This window comes from Gorilla gorilla, chromosome 1, assembly GCF_029281585.2.
Source record: "Gorilla gorilla gorilla isolate KB3781 chromosome 1, NHGRI_mGorGor1-v2.1_pri, whole genome shotgun sequence".
In the NCBI taxonomy this organism is placed as follows: domain Eukaryota; kingdom Metazoa; phylum Chordata; class Mammalia; order Primates; family Hominidae; genus Gorilla; species Gorilla gorilla.
The window spans coordinates 15,237,426-15,251,220 of record NC_073224.2 but is presented as its reverse complement, the minus strand read 5'-3'; the positions used below and the strand labels follow the sequence as shown (position 1 = coordinate 15,251,220).

The following is a 13,795-nucleotide window of genomic DNA, read 5'->3' as shown; positions in this document are numbered from 1 at the left end:
TGTTATTTCAAATTTAGAGTTTCTGTGTAAACTGAGGTTAGTATATATCCCGTAAGTGTGATCAAGCTATCTCACATGATTGTTTCTGGAAGGATTACTATTAATTTGCCTGTGGTGTTATTTATATACCTTACTAACAGTCTAATTATCATGTGACATTATTATCTTAGTTCAGGCTACTATAACCAAGTACCCCAGACTGGTGGGTGATAAATAAGAGAAATTTATTTCTCACAGTTCTAGGAGGCTGAAAGTTCGAGATCAGGGTGCCAGCATATTCGGTTCTGGTGAGGGCCATCTTTCAGGTTGCAGACTGCCATCTTCTCCATGTATCCTCAATTGGCAGAAAGAAGGAAAGAGAGTTCTCTTGGGTCTGTTTTATAAGGGGACTGATCCCATGCACGAGAATTCTACCCTTGTGACCTAATGACCACCCGACCTAATGACCACCACCTAGGATCCTGTCTCCTTGTACCTTCACATGGGAGTGAGGTTTGCAACATATGAACAGAAATATTTTCTGTTTGGAATTAGAGTGGTTCTTAACATTTTATAAATGGCTTTACTGTCAATATTGTAATACTCGGATTCTACTGTACAATTGATGGCCATTCTTATGCCATATCCTCCTATGACATTTATGCTGAGAGATACTGCCCAAAGGTGAATAGAGGAATTAAGTGTAAATTCAGAGTGTCCCTTAAGCTGACTAGAACCTAAGAATAGATTTAAAGCAGATTGAATTATCCAATGGAATGCCAGTTTACCTATTAAAGAAATATGGTTTCAAGAATAACACAGACCTTATAATCACAAAAGCATTTAACTGGCTTTCTAGCTTACCCCTTTATGAATGTGGATTCTATTTGTTGGGCTTAAAATCTTGTGTGGGATAATTCATAAATAGCACAAGCTTGGTATGCCCTGTCAATTGATGAGTAACTCTTAATCACAATTTAAGTTTTTATTAAATTGTTTTGATGGGGAGGAGACTTCCTCAAGCTGAAACATTTGGGGTAATAGTCATAGAAGAGAAAGCCAAGGCTGGCGCCAGGCAGTACTTGGTGTTTCTAAAGCTGGCAGATGTAACCCAGTTAAGTCATAGGATGAAATCTGAAAATAATGATATGGTTCTTTCCTTCAGTCAAATATTCAACTCGGGTTCAGTTGATAATGAGAACCTTATGAACGAAAGAGTCCGCCTGACATCTGTGTCTGTGGTAAAGCCAGTGAGAGTTCATTGAAAATTTGCTTGCTTTAACATGCAACGCTAGCAATAACATGGCATGAAAGGCAGTAGTTGAAGGGTCATACAGAATCACGCAGAAACTTTATCCCATTAGGATGTGAAGTGATTGCTTTAGTCCCTTTGAAACCCTGTACACTTTTTTTTTTTTTTTTTAATACGGTGGCCTTCCAAGTCTAAAGCAGCAAGAGGTTGTGCCCTCCTGCAGGTAAAGTCCTATTCTGCCTTGGTGTATTGTCTGCAAACAGGATTTACATGTGTGAATCGCTTGTGTCCTCTAGAGCAAACTTGACTTCTCTCAGGATATGCCTCCACTGAGAAGTCCACAGAAGCATAAACATCATTGATTTTGGATGTAGAAGTGGCCACAGAATTTATCTAGACCTCCAGCATCATTTTTTAAAAATACTTTTTATTTCCATAGGTTTTTGGGGAACAGGTGGTATTTGGTTACATGAGTAAGTTCTTTAGTGGTGATCTGAGGTTTTGGTGCACACATCACCCAAGCAGTATACACTGAACCCAATTTGTAGTCTTTTATTCCTCACCCCCTCCCACCCTTCCACCAAGTCCCCAAAGTCCATTGTATCACTTTTTATGCCTTTGCATCCTCGTAGCTTAGCTCTCACTTATGAATGTGAGAACACACAATGTTTGATTTTACATTCCAGAGTTACTTCACTTAGAATAATAGTCCCCAGTTCCATCCAGGTTGCTGTGAATGCCATTAATTCGTTCCTTTTTATAGCTGAGTATTATTTCATCATATGGAATATGCCACAATTCTTTATCTACTCTTTGACTGATGGGCATTTAGGCTGGTTCCATATTTTTGCAATTGTGAATTGTGCTGCTATAAACATGCACGTACAAGTATCTTTTTCGTACAATGGCTTCTTTTCCTCTGGGTAGATATCCAGTAGTGGGATTGCTGGATCCAATGGCAGTTCTACTTTTAGTTATTTGAGGAATCTCCACACTGTTTTCCATAGTGGTTGTACTGGTTTACATTCCCACCAGCAGTGTAGAAATGTTCCCGTTTCACTGCATCCATGCCAACATCTATTATTTTTTTATTTTTTTTAATGTGGCCATTCTTGCAGGTGTAAGGTGGTATCACATTGTGGCTTTGATTTGCATTTCCCTGATCATTAGTGATGCTGAGCATTTTTTCATGTTTGTTGGCCATTTGTATATCTTCTTTTGAGAATTGTCTATTTATGTCCTTAGCCCACTTTTTGATGGAATTGTTTGTTTTCTTCTTGCTAATTTGTTTGTGTTCCTTGTAGATTCTGGATATTGGTCCTCTGTCAGATGTATAGATTGTGAAGACTTTCTCCCACTCTGTGGGTTGTCTGTTTACTCTGCTGACTATTCCTTTTGACACGCAGAAGCTCTTTAGTTTAATTAAGTCCCAGCTATTTATCTTTGTTTTCATAGCATTTGCTTTGGGTTCTTGGTCATGAAGTCTTTGCTTAAGCCAATGTCTAGAAGGGTTTTCCCAATGTTATCTTCTAGAATTTTTATAGTTTCAGGTCTTAGGTTTAAGTCCTTGACCCATCTTGAGTTGATTTTTGTATAATGTGAGAGATGAGGATGCAGTTTCATTCTACTACAGTGTCTTGCCAATTATCCCAGCACCATTTGTTGAATAAAGTGTCCCTTCCTCACTTTATGTTTTTGTTTGCTTTGTCAAAGATCAGTTGGCTGTAAGTATTTCACTTTATTTCTGGGTTGTCTGTTCTGTTTCATTGGTCTGTGTGTCTATTTTTATACCAGTACCATGCTGTTTTGGTGACTATGGCCTTATAGTATAGTTTGAAGACAGGTAATGTGATGCTTCCAGATCTGTTCTTTTTGCTTAGTCTTTCTTTGGCTATGTGGCATTTTTATCGATAGCAAAATAAGACCTGTGAGTGGTCCAGTTACCCTCTCAGTATCACACAGCTCATTAATGAAATGGGTTGAACTTGCACTCAGTCCCCTTCATTAACCAGTACTTTTTTTTTTTCATTCAGACATGCTGCTTCTCCAAGATTGTGCTTTTTTTTTTTTTTACCACCAGCATTGGTTTATCTAAAACAAAGTATATGTAATATTGTAATAAACAGCAAGAATCATTTTCTCTCCTTCTTTGCTGTCAGTACTCTAGGTTTTCATTTACTTTGTAATGTTTATATTTCAAAGTGCTCCATTAGAGTAATTAGTGTGTAAGGTTTGGATTCTAGGTATCAAAGTTCTAACCCTGGTCCTGCTGAGCACCACTTGCTCAGTCTGTTATTTGAATACAGGTTATTTCCCACAATAATAGATGTGGAGAATTCTCAGCAACACATACATTCAAAAGGCAGAGAGGAGAGAAGAGGTCAGATTCCTAAGTTTATTAATGCGGCAAATATAAGGAGGCATCCCCAAATAATTACCTGTCTGTGTGTTAGTATATAAAAGTTATAATGAAGGCCTGAGCTGCTGGCTATTTGGTAATGTTCAAACTGGCCTACAGTTATAATACCTCTGAAAAAAACCTCACTCTGTGGTTTATAGTAATTTGAAGTCTGAGATGAAAGTGCCTTCCAGAGAAGATTTACCCTTTTTGTGTGTGTGCTAGGGTCTGGGGGCACTGTGGATTTAGGAACACCTTGAATCACGCTCTGGGGGCTGTGGGAGGGTCCCTTCAGCCAGTGCTGTTTGTCCACTGAATGGGTTGGTTCCCCTGTCAGTATAGCCCTTTTTTTAAAATTATTATACTTTAAGTTCCAGGGTACATGTGCACAACCAGTATAGTCCTTTGAGTCCCATTTCATTGTGGGGTATGTCTAGAATCTCTATGATGAGTGGGTTCTGGGCTTTGATATTTGGCCGCTCCCACCGTGAAACTGTCAAGAGAAAGTTGACATTTGTTAGGATAGGCAAATACACTCAGGGCAAAAGCAGTTTGTGAGCTGGATCACTTCTCTGAGTTCGCTCTTCATTTTGTTTAGCATGGTAGTTATATCTTATCAGCTCTTTGACGTCCTTATGATATTTTACAAACATGTTTTACTCAGCATTTTTAGTTGTTGTTAGTGGGGGGATTGATTTCAAATAATTTTGGCCTGTTATTCCCATAAATTGATATTATAAGAGTATCCTACAGCTTCATAGTGGTAGTTTACTTTTGTGAAAATTGATTAAATGTTTTATACAACATTTGGTCCATATTTCAGGGGTCAGTGTGCTCTTCACAGATCTTAGGTCCGTTTTCATAGATAACAGTAGCTGCAAAAGAATTTGCAATTCCATAAGCTTCAGCTTTATCCCTCAACAATGTCACGGTTAGATAGAAATACCATATAATTTATCATCCTAACTGGGATGCTTTAAGTGTAGAAGGGGATGTCATTGATAATATTGCCTGGATAACAAATGTAAAGTGAAAACTTTTACTTTTTTTTTTTTTTGAGACAGAGTCTCACTCTGTCATACAGGCATAGTGCAGTGGCGCAATCTCAGCTCACTACAATCTCCACCTCCCAGGTTCAAGCAATTCTTATGCCTCAGCCCCCCGAGTAGCTGGGATTACAGCCACCTGCCACCACGCCCAGCTAATTTGTGTTTTTAGTAGAGACAGTGTTTCAGGGTTTCACCATGTTGACCAGGCTAGTCTCAAACTCCTGACCTCAAGTGATCCACCCGCCTCAGCCTCCCAAAGTGCTGGGATTACAGGCGTGAGCCACCTCACCCATCCCCAAGAACTTTTTAAATAAGCTAGTAGTATTGTCACCCTACTACCAGATCGAACTGAAGCAAGTTTCAGACTGAACCCTCCCCCACACACAGATATATATTATACTGGTATTTCTTGGCCATCTCAAGCAAAATAGTTTGAAAACCCTGCTTCATAAACTTGAGGTTGTTTACCTCTCTGTCTTTATAGGGGCTCTCACTGTGATCTATCTGAAAGGTTTGCTTCAGACAGATATAAGCTTGGCACAGATGTAGGAATCTGCTACCCTCATGGTCGGCACGAGACATCTAGAAACTCAACTCAGCCAGTGGCTGCACCCAGTACTGTTTAGGTCCTAGGCCTCAGGCAGCCTCCTTAAAGAACAAAGCTATTAGCCCCCAGTAGACTCTTATTCTAGCTATGGAAGAGGTAGGAGTGGAGCATCTCTAAGAGACTGCAACTAATCCACACATCCAGAATGACTTTAATTTCACCATTGAAAGCCCATTTCAGACATTAGTTTGCGTATTAAAGCCTCGGTTGTTGATTTAGATAGAGATAGCTGAGCAGCTTGTGTTAACTGCCTCTGGAGAATGGCCTTTCTTGCGTAGTGCTGGTCAGCCATCCCTGAGGTGTGGTCTCTTATTAGACACTCCCTCTGCAAAAATATTTGAAAATAGATTACAGATCTCATCACAAGGAATACCTAATGTCTATTTAGTAGTCTGACACATTAAACTTACGGAAACACGTTTCAATATACTGCAGGGATACCCAGCTCAGGGTATGAATGGCTCTGATTCCTTCCTGTCTTTTATATCTGTCCTGTCTAAAGCTAACTGGAATTATGGGCCCTTGGCAGTAAATGCTATGTTACCTCCTTGCTGAAATTTCTATCCTGTTTAAACATGATTTATGAAAATCATGTATCTTAAAATTTAATGAGATAATAATGTAAACTACCTAGCATTCCGTCAGAAGTACAGTTGATACAGTCAATAAAATTGTAGTTATTTTTATTTTTTAATTTCTGAGCCTAATGATTGCTTTCCCAAACAGTTTATTTAAATTATGTAGTTAAGGGTACCTTACAAGGACAATGCACAGGCTTTTAGATTTCAATTAGAAATGCCAGTGAGATCTCAGTGTTAATTATGACTTCTCATTGGAATCATGTCATGTTGCTACTGTTTTGGTCTGCCATTGTCCTCCCTCAAAAGGGTTCAAAGCTGAGAAGCCTTATTCTGATAATTGTCTGGGAAGAAATTGTCCTAATGTAGCAGGTACCAAAAAGAGAACCGGTATTGGCATACAGGATACATATTCTTTTTTAAATTTGTTTATTTATTTTTATTTTTTTTATTATACTTTAAGTTCTAGGGTACATGTGCAGAATGTGCAGATTTGCTACATAGGCATATACGTGCCATGGTGGTTTGTTGCACCCATCAATCTGTCATCTACATTAGCTGTTTCTCCTAATACTATCCCTCCCTTTGCCCCCTACCCCCTGACAGGTCTTGGTGTGTGATGTTCCCCTCCTTGTATCCATATGTTCTCATTGTTCAACTCCCACTTATGAGCGAGAACATGTGGTGTTTGGTTGTTTGTTCCTGTGTTAGTTTGCTGAGAATGATGGTTTCCAGTTTCACCTATATCCCTGCAAATGACATGAACTTATTCTTTTTTATGGCTGCATAGTATTCCATGGTGTATATGTGCCACGTTTTCTTTAACAGGATACCTATTCTAAGATCTTTTAAAATCATATCTTTTTATTAGTATTTGAAGAGATGGAATTAGCTATTGGTTTGAACTTTGCTTCTTCCGCCTCCTTCCCTCTGATATTATTGGTGATAGTTGTGTAAAATTGTCCAGAAGAGGGGAGTTAATTCCCACTTTATAGTAGAGGGAATTGAGGTTTATAGATGAAGTCTGCCTAGTTCTTTATCTCCATAGGGCCAGAATGGGCATCCAATTATTTTGAGTCCTAGCTCAGGGCTCTCTGCTCTGGGCAGTGTGTTAGCTTGTTACTGAATGAAGCATGTGTTACCTAATAAAATCAGAACATGCAACGTATGCAAAAACAAAACTGGCAAACAGGCATAATACTTTTGGCTACCAGTTGTTTCATTTTTACAGTTGAAAATAAATTTATCAGACTTCATTTATTATGTTGTGTCATATAATACAAATTTTGCAGTTTGCATATTGACTGAAATTTTTTCACATCTGTGAATTAAATGAGGATAAAATTCTTTTAAGAAAATTATTAACAGAGTTCCTTGCTCTTGATTGAACCAAGCAAAGAATGAAATACACTCATATGCCACATAACAGCATTTTGGTCAACAACAGACCATGTATGTGATGGTGGTCCCATAACATTATAATGGGGTTGAAAAATTGCTATCACCAAGCTAGTTTGTAGTGTATCACATTACTTTTTCTAGGTTTAGATATGTTTAGATACACAAATGCTTATTATTGTAAGAGAGTTCTCACCAGTGACTGAGTCAGCTGGCACCTTGATCTTAGACTTCCCAGCTTTCAGAATTATGAGAAAATATATTTCTGTTTAAGCACCCTAGTTTGTCATATTTTGCTATGGCAGCCCAAGCTGTCCAAGACAGATTTGAATCTCAGCTCTGCCACTGACTGGCTGAATAAACCTGGGCAAATTACTTTATATCTCTAGTCCTCAGTTTTCTCATTAGTTCAAAAGGCCATTGAGTTCTGATTGTACACACACCCGCACCCATATTAAGCACTTAATCAATGTTAGTTTCCTTCATGTATTTCTTAGGAAATGACCTATGTCTGTAGGCTTTGGAGGTGTTTGAAACTTAGGGCAATCTGTAAGAGAGATAACTTAAAGGGGTTTGTTTTTTTTTTTCCTTTTTTCGTTGCCCTGAACAGACTCTGTGATAAGTCTTTGTCCATGGGAGAAAAGGAGGGAGTAGAATCCAGAATCTGTTACTTCCTTTTTTTTTTTTATAAATCAACTATTATTTTTGATTCAGGGGTACATGTGTAGGTTTGTTATCTGGGTATATTGCGTGATGCTAAGGTTTTGGGTTTGATTGATCCTCTCACCCAGGTACTGACAAGAGTACTCAATAGTTAGTTTGTCAATCTTTGTCCCTCTTTCTCCCCCATCTAGGAGTCCCCAGTGTCTATTGTTGCCATCTTTATGTCCATGTGTACCCAATGTTTAGCTCCCAGTTATAAGTTAGAGCTAGTGGTGAAGGTTTTTGGGGGGGTCCAGTTTCATTCTTCTACAAATGGGTAGCCACCTAGCACCATTTATTAAATAGGGAGTCCTTTCCCCATTGCTTATTTTTATTGAAGATTGGATGACGGTAGATGTGTGGCTTTATTTTTATTTTTGGATTCTCTATTCTTTTCCATAGGTCTTTTCCATGTGGTGTTTGCTTTTCTGTTCCTGCCTTAATTCACTTACATAGCCTCCAGCTGCATCCATGTTACTGCAAAGGACATGATTTTGTTCGTTTTTTGGCTGTGTAATGTTCCGTGGTATATATGTACCATGTTTTCCTTATCCAGGCCACCACTGATGCACACCTAGGTTGATTCTAAATCTTTGCTATTGTGTATAGTGCTGTGATGAACATATGAGTGCATGTGTCTTTTTGGTAGAACAATTTATTATTACAGAGACCAAAACAGCATGGTACTGGTACAAAAAGACACATAGACCTATGGAGAAGAATAGAGAATCCAAAAATAAAGCCACACATCTACAGTCATCCAATCTTCAATAAAATCAATAAAAATAAGCAATGGGGAAAGGACTCCCTATTTAATAAATGGTGCTAGATGGCTAACCATTTGTAGAAGAATGAAACTGGACCCCCAAAAAACCTTCATCACATATAAAAATTAACTCAAGATGGATTAAAGAGTTAAATGTAAGACCTCAAACTGTAAGAGTCGTAGAAGAAAACCTAGGAAATACCATTCTGGATATTGGCTTTGGCAAATAATTTATGACTAAGTCCTCAAAAGTAATTGCAGCAGGAACAAAAATTGACAAGTGGAACCTAATTAAGCTAAAGAGCTTCTGCACAGCACAAGAAACTCTCCACAGAGTAAACGGACAACCTATAGGATGGGAGAAAATATTTGCAAACTATACATTCCACAAAGGTCTTTTATCCAGCACCTACTAATACAAGAAACTTAAACAATTCAACAAGCAAAAAATAAATAGCCTCATGAAAAAAATGGTCAAAAGATGAAGCCATAAAAAAAAAAATGAGATCATGTCCTTTGCAGGGACATGAATGGAGCTGGAGGCCGTTATCCTTAGCAAACTAACACAGGAAAAGAAAACCAAATACCGCATGTTCTCACTTATAAGTGGGAGCTTAATGACGAGAACACGTGGACACATAGAGAAGAACAAAACACACTGGGGTCTTTCAGAGAGTGGAGGGTGGGAGGAGGGAGAGGATCAGGAAAAATAACTAAGGGTACTAGGCTTAATACCTGGGTGATGAAATAACCTGCACAACAAACCCTCATGACACAAGTTTACCTGTGTCGCAAACCTGCACCTGTACCCCTGAACTTAAAAAAAAAAAAAGAGAACTGCAACTTTAATTAAAACAACATATAACAAAATGAATTTTGCTATAGGCTAATTGATATAAACAAGAGTTAAGTTCATATGGCATATTTCTGGTCACTTTTAATTAAAGACCCCAAACAGTTATAATATTAAACACTGAAGTAAATGTGAGCTATACATACATTTAATAAAGACTAATTTTTAAAGATGGGTAAAAGGTGTGAACACACACTTCTCAAAAGAAGACATACAAGTGGCCAACAAACATATGAAAAAATGTTCTACATCACTAATCATCAGAGAAATGCAAATCCAAATCATTATGAGATACCGTTTTACACCAGTCAGAGCAACAGATACTAGCGAGGCTGTGAGGAGAGGGAACACTTATATACTGTTGGCAGGAGTATAAATTAGTTCAGCAACCGTGGAGAACAGTGTGGGGATTTCTGAAAAAAACGTAAAACAGAACTCTCATTAGACCCAGTGATCTCATTACTGGGTATATATCTAAAAGGAACTGTTACTTCTGATTGAGTTGGGAGTGAGATAAGAGGGAAGAAATGGGAGTTAAGTTCAAGGGGAACATGTCTGAGGCAGATTTGATTGTTTTGTAGTTTGGCTTTTATTTTTCCGTCGGTTTTCAGTAAACTAGCTGAAATGCTTTTTAATACTGGGCTGTACCCATTTCTGATTTTTGAATACAGATAAGTATGAGAATTATCTAACAGCTCTTAGAAGTTGAGCATGGCTACATGTTTGGACTGTTTTATCTGCAAGGAGGACAACAAGTTTGGAAACTTGAAAGGCTAAAATCTCCCCTAACTGTGTGGCTTCTTAAACATTGTCTCTGTGCTGTGAGAGTCAGCCATATTCTATATTAATTACTGTTGGCTCTGTAAAGCATGTGAAGGTAGTGGGGGAAGAAGTTTAGCTTTGTTGGGGAAATGAATATTGGTGTGGGCCATGAGTAGAATCTAAGTAGAGACATAGACAGATGCTTTTATTTCTTGCTTTGACATTTTATTTTTCCTGATAGTTAAACTAGTTTCTAGCTATGAATATAAAGTATAAGAACACTTTCATCTTTTTTTGCTGATGGCCATTCTAACAGGTGTGAGATAGTATCTCATTGTGGTTTTAATTTACATTTCTCTGATTAGTGATGTGGAGCATTTTTTCATTTATCAGTTGGCCATTTGTATGTCTTCTTTTGAGAAATGTCTGTTCAGATCCTTTGCCCATTTTCAATAGGGTTATTTGCCTTTCTGTTATTGAGTAGTTTGTTATATATTTAGACATATAAATATATAGATATATTAGATATTAGCCCCTATTCAGTGCATGATTTGCAAATATTTTCTCCCAGTTTGTGGTTGTCTCTCCACTCTATTGTTTCATTTGTGTGCAGAAGCATTTTGATTTGATGCCATCCCATTTGTCTATTTTCTACTTTCATTGCCTGTGCTTTTGGCATATCCGAGAAATAATTGCCCTGACCAATGTCATGGAAACTTTCCTAACCCCTGTGTTTTCATCGAGTAGTTTTATAGTTTTAAGTCTTTAATTCCTTTTGAGTTTATTCTTTTATGAAGGATGAAATAAGGATCTATTTTCATTTTTGTGTATGTATAGATATACAGTTTTAATAACACCATTTATTAAATAGGCTGTCCTTTCCCCATTCTGTGTTCTTGACACCTTTGTTTGAAATCAATTGACTGTAGGTATCTGGGTTTATTTCTGGACACTCCATTCTATTCCACTGGACAGTGTGTCTATTTTTATGCCACCACCATACTGTTTTGATTACTATAGCTTTGTAATATATTTTCAAATCTGGTCATGCGATTTCTCTGGTTTTGTCCTTTTTGATCAAGATTACTTTGGCTATTTGTTTTTTTTTGTGATTTCAAATAAATTTTAGGATTATTTTTTCTATTTCTGTGAAGAATGACATTGGAATTTTGATTGGGATTACATTGAATCTGTAGATTGCTTTAGGTAGTATGGCCATTTTAACAATATTGAGTCTTCCAATCCGTAAACACAGCATATCTTTCCATTTATTTATGTCATCTTCAATTTTTTTATCAATGTTTTATTGTTTTCAGTATACAGATTTTTCATTTCCTTGGTTAAATTTTCTCCTAAGTATTTTTTGATGCTATTATAAATGGAACTGTTTTATTTTTTCTTTTTCAGACTGTTATTAGTGTATAGAAATGCTCCTGATTTTTATAGGTCGACTTTTGTATCCTGCAACTTAATTGAATTTATCAGTTCTAACGGTTTTTTGATAGAGTCTGCAGGATTTTCTATATACAAGATTATGTCATCAGCAAGCAGAGGCAATTTCATTTCATCCTTTTCTATCTGAATGCCTTTTATTTATTTTTTCTTGCCTAATTGCTCTGGCTAGGATGTCCAGTACTATGTTGAACAGATGTGGTGAGAGTAGGCATCCTTGTCTTGTTTCTGATCTTAGAAGAAAAGCTTTCAACTTTTCACCATTGAGTATCCTGTTAGCTCTTGGCTTATCATATATGGCCTTTATCATATTAAGAAACATTCTGTCTATACCTAATTCGTTGAGAGTTTTTATCATGATACGAGTTTGCCAAGGATGTGGGGAAAAGAGAACCCTTACATACTGTTGGTGGAATGTAAGTTAATATAGCCGTTGTGGAAAATAGTGTGAAGATTTCTCAGAAAATAACAATAGAATTTCCACATCATCCAGCAATTTCACTACTGGGTATATACCCAAAGGGAATGACTTCAGTATGTCTAAGAGATGTCTATACTTCTATGTTCATTGCAGCATTATTACCAATAATCACACCTCGGATAAACCTCATTGGCTTCAGTACTGCAACAGCACCTCATTGGCTTTGATAACTGCCACAGCACAAAGCTAATTGTATTATTATTATTCACAAGAGCCATGAAATGGAAACAACCTAAGTGTCCATCAACAGATGATTGCATTAAAATATATAATATATATATACACAATGAAATACAATTAAAAAACTAGGTAATTCTGTCATTTGTAACAACATGGACAAACCTAGAAGATATTATGTTAAGTGAAATAAGCCAGGGACAGAGAGACAAAAGCTCTACGATCACATTTATATGTGGAATCTAAAAAAGTCAAAGTAATAGAGGTAGAAAGTAGAGTAGTGGTTACTAGAGGCTGAGGGGACAGGATGGATGGGGAAACCGGAGGCTTGGTCAGTGGGTACAAAGTCTCATTTAGGTAGGAGGAATAAGTCCTGCTGGTCTATTGCACAGCATGGTGACTATGGTTAAAATAATGTATTGTATATTTCAAAATAGCTAAACAATAGGGTTTAAAATATTTGAGATGATGGATATGTTAAATAAATAATTAAAGCACAAGAACACTTCTTTAAAAATCTGGAAATAACCCTTTGACCCCTAGGAACTTTCCACGATGGTTTTTTTTTTTAATTTTTTTTATTTTTTTATTGTGACTCTGTTTGCATGTATTTGGATAGCCTACACATTTGCACTTCTATTATCCTGTTGGGGTTGCCACTGAATCATGGTTTTCTTATGAAGTTTTCTATGGAACAAGTTGTATATTACAAACTCCAGGTCCTTTTCATAGAGTCTGGCTTCATTCTTGGAGACACAGGCTTTTTCGCTTGCCTATTAATTACCATAAGAAAGTTCATTCATCATCATTTGTTTATTTTTGTAATAGTCTCAAAAATTAGGCTCAGTGTGAGCAATGTTGTTTTTCCCCACTAGGCTTTTCAGTGTCTGATTTTTTTTTTTTAATGAAACTCAAGCTTATAAGGCTTGCTTAGAAATTGCTTCATGCCCCCATTTTTTTAAACCTTTTTTTTTTAAAGTGTTTTCCTCACATGGGATATAGAATTTTAAGACCTGTTTATTATATTTATTGAGACATTAAAAATGTACTAAATGCTGTTGGGAGGTTTAGTGAATGGTTTTCATTGAAATGTAAAGTCACTGAGAATTAGAAATTTGAGAAGAAAGTAGGCTCCAGTGAGCCTGTGTAACCTTTTCATCAATTGTAGCCTTGTAGTGGAGAAAAGTACGTGAGATACTAGGCTTTCATAAAAACCTACTCTCAGAAATTTAATATGAGAATTTGTTTTAATTTAAAATATAAGTTCATTACCTAGAGCTTTTTATAAAAAGAAATACCTCATATGTCTTTTGAAATCACACATAGATTATTAGATCAAGG

General features: G+C 36.9%; 1 protein-coding gene across 4 annotated transcripts in view; it reads left to right on the top strand.

The window, feature by feature from the left end:
• FMN2 (formin 2) overlaps positions 1-13,795 on the top strand; it is a 394,366-nt gene that overhangs the window by 174,192 nt on the left and 206,379 nt on the right. The window lies entirely within an intron of this gene.